Below are 4,686 nucleotides of genomic sequence, written 5' to 3' on the forward strand. Positions count from 1 at the left end.
CCGGTAGAAAATGAGACTCTAATGCTTAAAGATTAATCAAAGGCTATGTATTTAGTAATGATCAGTAACAAGATGCTCTTACAATCAAAAAAGTGTGACCCAATACCCAACCTAGATATACCAACTACCTTTGACTGCTACAGAAAAACAGACATCAGCCTCCATATTTCTCTCTCTCTCTCTCTCTCTCTCTCTCTCTCTCTCTCTCTCTCTCTCTCTCTCTCTCTCCTCTCCATCTCTCTCTCTTTTAGCTCCTCCTCTTCTTTCCCCTAGTCCTCCCTTACTCTTCTTCCTCTCTTTACACCTCCCACCTTAGCTCCTCCTACAAGTACACAAACCTAGACGTACACACACAGTACCCTCATATTATCTTTCACTTTTTCTGTTCTCAACAAATAAATTGTTAATGTTCATATGAGCTTATGTATTTGATGGTTGTTCTGAAGTAATTGTAGGAATCTGAAACAAAATAATTAATAAAAATGAGGCTAGGATTTTTAGTGTTTCAGGGAAAAAAATGTATAAGAAAAGGAAAGAAGATCCTTCTGCCCACCACGAGAACTAGGTCCGTTGTTGCCCACCACCTGAGATCTTCAAGCTACATGCCTGCGAGTTCCCATTTGGACTTTTGCAATCAGAGATTATAGCAATGGCCTCAAAATGAAGGGCTACTTCATCTTGGTATTGTCACCCAGTATATGCAAGATACTGCAGCATTATCATCATGCAATGATTTGGATGCAAAGCCACCAGAATGTTTACAGAAAGTTAAGGGATTCCTATTTCACTTCTCCATGGTTCTTCCTTCATGAAGTTCTTCCCTGGAACTCTCTTGCTTATGAGGCTTGGAATCCTTGGAACTCTCAGGGCCAGCACATGGCACAGCAGGAGTCTCCCTACACTGTTTCCCATCTCAAAAGCCCTGGGCAGCCTCTGCATAACAGCAATAGAACCCAGACATCCACAAAAGAAAATGAAGCACTGTATGAAGAAGAAGAGCTGGAGTCAGATTCAGATGATGAAGTGGAGTACAACCTGAGAGCAATATGGAAATCACTGAGGAGCTCCGCCAGTACTTTGCACAGACTGAGACAGCAGCAGCTAGATGCAGAGCGACTGAATGACTATCTGAACACGGACCATGGCCTGTACTTCAGCCACCACAAGTCAGGTGAGCCCCCATCTGAGAAGCCCTGGGAGCGGCGCCAAGCAGAGATGAAGCACTTGTATGGGAACAGTGCTCCCAAGATCCTGGCCATGGAGGCTGCTATGCAGCTGAGCTTTGATAAGCATTGTGACAGAAAGCAGCCGAAGTACTGGCCTGTCATTCCTTTGAAGTTCTGAGTCCTGGGCACCAGGACCCTCACAGTTCCTAACTTTCCCTCATCATCTCTCCTGGACATTTTTCAGAGAAAAAGGCTTGTATACTGATGTGGTGGATACAGTCTGTCAGCCACTTATAATTCTGTCAACAATACTGTTGCCACCACAAAGAATGTTCACTTGACATAAAGTGATAATTGTATGAAAAAGAAAGAAAAGTAAAGAAGATGAAATGTGAAAGCAAGACCTATTAACTTTAATATCCATTCTTTCTCACACAAAACATCATTTTATCAAGCAGAGGAATAAGAAGTTCTCAAATTATCTTCCCTCCCCTTCTCCCTTCCTCTCCCCTTTCTTCTTCCCTCCCTTCTTCCTTTCTTTCTTTTCTTCTTTCTTTGTCTGTCTTTCCATCTTAGTGTCTTTCTGTAATTCTATAGGTTTTATATAGTCTTTCTCACATTTATGTCATCAACAGTAATTTCTGTTAATAATAAATACAAATACAGTGGACTTCTAATAAATTCTTCAGCTTCACAAAAAAAATGAGGCTAGGAATTTGAAAGGAAAAAAGAAGGGTATATAAGAACATTTGAAGAATAAAAGGGAAGAAGAAAAATGTAATTATATTATAGTCTCTAAAAAGTAAAAGAAAATTAAAATTTTTTGATATTGCATGAAGATACTGACTCTAAGTTCAAGATATGCTTTGACTACTGAGTGAGTTCCAGATCTTCCTGATCAATATAATGAGACTCTGTATCAAATTCAAAAGCCAAAATGCACTGGGAACATAGCTTAATAGAGTACCCTGAAATTATAGGTTCAATTCTTAGTACTAAAAAAAAATTAAAAAAATAAAAAAAACCTTACACTTTTCTAGGTGAATTAATCTGTAGAAAAGTAGATTAATATATTTTAGGTCACAAATTAAAATATTAATTTTAATTAAAAAACTTGACAGGGTGGCAGTTGGGAGAGTATGGGTGGGTGCAAAAACACCCTCATAGAAGCAGGGGGAGAGAGGGTGTGAGAAGGGATTTCCAGGGTATGAGGAAACCACAAAAAAGGATAAAATTTGAAATGTAAATAAAAAATATCCAATAAAAATTAAAAAACAGTAAATAAAAATCTTTCAAAAGAAAAAAAACAAAAAACTTAATGAATGCATATTCTTTAAATTCACATTCAACAATGTTTAATAATGAGTGATCATGCCAATAAAATATATATCAACAACCTGAAAATCATTGTCATCCAGATCAGTAGGTCATAATATTGATTATAAGCTAATTAATTATTAATTATTAAAAAGTGATTGAGCTGTTGCTGCTGGAGCAATTGCTGAGTGATTAGAAGCACTGGAAACTCTTTCAGAGAATGCTGGTTCAAATCCTAGCATGCAGATGGTATTCACAAATGTCTCTGACTCCAGTTTCAGGGACATTATAGACTCTTTGTGTCTGCATGAGTACATGGAGCACACATTGTGCATAGACATATCTGAAGGAAAACACCCATATACATAAAGTGTGTGTGTGTGTGTGTGTGTGTGTTGGTGTATCATTCATTATATCTCTAAGAGAAAGTAAAACACCAAATGTCAACCTCCACATTTTCATTATTGCAATTTAAATAGTATAAAAATTCACAGAGCAGTATAGCCTTAGAATCTGTTTTTTTTTTTTTTTTTTTTTTTTGGTATGTGAAATAATTTTAAATGTTCCAGTCTTGTATAAATCTCATAAAAATGTGAATGAGCAAAACATATATTACTTTTATACAAATTTAATACAGTATGCATTGTAAAATTTCAAACTTCGAATGTAAATAAATATTTAAAATGAGACCTATAAACTAAAACAAACCAACAGAATTTCACTAAAATAAATGTGTAACATACTAATACTAAAATATAATTAATCTACTCAATCATGTAATTTTTGAGCTCGTTTAGTTGTTAAATATTAATGTATTTAAATTATGAAAGAATAAGTGGTATTCAGTTTTTAAGCTCTTAATTAGGTAATGCAGAACTGGTGATGTATAACCTCAGAATATATAATTCAGGGTATAGAGATGATCAAGGGATAAAGATGGTCAAGGGATACATTTCTTGCTATGAAAGCATGAGTCTAGATTTCATATCCTCAGCACACACATAAAAAGCTGGTTATACTAGCATGCTCATATATTCCTAGTACTTGAATTGGAAAAAGGTATATTTTAGAGACTCAATAACAACTCCTAATTCAGTGAGAAATGCTGACATCATGCTCTGTCTTTTACATGTACCTATAAAATCAATCATAACCTTCTATAAATTTACACACAGAGACACATAGACACATAGACACAGACACAAACATACACATACACACAGAGATATAGAGAGAAAGATAGACATAAGAGAACAAACATCACCTCTGTTCTTAGAATACTATTCTCATTTCATTTCTCATCATTATCTCTTATATGTGCTTATGTCCTAAATAATAAGAATGACCTTGACATAGTTATACTGTAACTTATTCTTAAATAGTTTTCTCATGTTATATTCCTATCTAAAAAAAAAGAGAACAAATTATAAGTAGTGAAATTTTATGAAGATGCAAATCACTGACCTAGAAAATCCTGAAGAAAGCAACATCTATCTGGATTTTTCAGGTTGAGCCTTTTTTCCATGACAAAAACTTTCTCCCCCACTTAAATTGTTAACAGTTATTAGCAGGTAAAGTTTGAGACAATATTTTTTTCTAGCATAGACTGAATTCAGTATATAAACCAACCCAAGGATGACAAGGTGAAGTAATGAGTGGCTTCAAGATAATTTCAGTAATGATTGGAAGACACATGGCCTACAGTTTGTCATGTTTATGACTGACAAAGAGAAAATGAGAATGTGGTTTCCAGAATTACTCTCAAGTAGAAAGAGAATGAACAAAGAACATCAGTAAGAGTCTGAAGCTTGGTGTCATTGAGGAAAATTTTAGTTACATACATACTTACTTCAAATGTCTACTTAGTCTGATTGTTTCCAAATCAATCAACATTTTATAGCTACCCAAGGACACTTGGAAATTAGCAAGTCACTCAGGAATTCTCCAAATGAGTTCATGAATAAATTTTTGAGGCTATTTAAGGAAATTAAAAAAAAAATCCGAAGTACTATGAGGTTTTTGAAGTTTGACAAGAAATTATTAGACTTGTAAGTGTGAGGAGGATGTCGTGCTGATGTGTAGCACAACAGAGGCTTGCACACTGAGCAGTACCTCATTAACGTTGAGAGATGGCTCCTTAGAGTGGGAGTGTGAACATACACTCACAAAGACAAATCAGTCTGACAAGCATCCATGGACAAGA

General features: G+C 35.3%; 1 pseudogene; it reads left to right on the forward strand.

Annotated features, from left to right (window-relative positions):
- Positions 1–649: 649 nt before the first annotated feature.
- Positions 650–1,344, forward strand: LOC117701599 (gem-associated protein 8 pseudogene; annotated as a pseudogene).
- The last annotated feature ends 3,342 nt before the right edge of the window (positions 1,345–4,686 follow it).

The sequence above is a fragment of the Arvicanthis niloticus genome, unplaced genomic scaffold (assembly GCF_011762505.2).
Source record: "Arvicanthis niloticus isolate mArvNil1 unplaced genomic scaffold, mArvNil1.pat.X pat_scaffold_1408_arrow_ctg1, whole genome shotgun sequence".
In the NCBI taxonomy this organism is placed as follows: Eukaryota; Metazoa; Chordata; class Mammalia; order Rodentia; family Muridae; genus Arvicanthis; species Arvicanthis niloticus.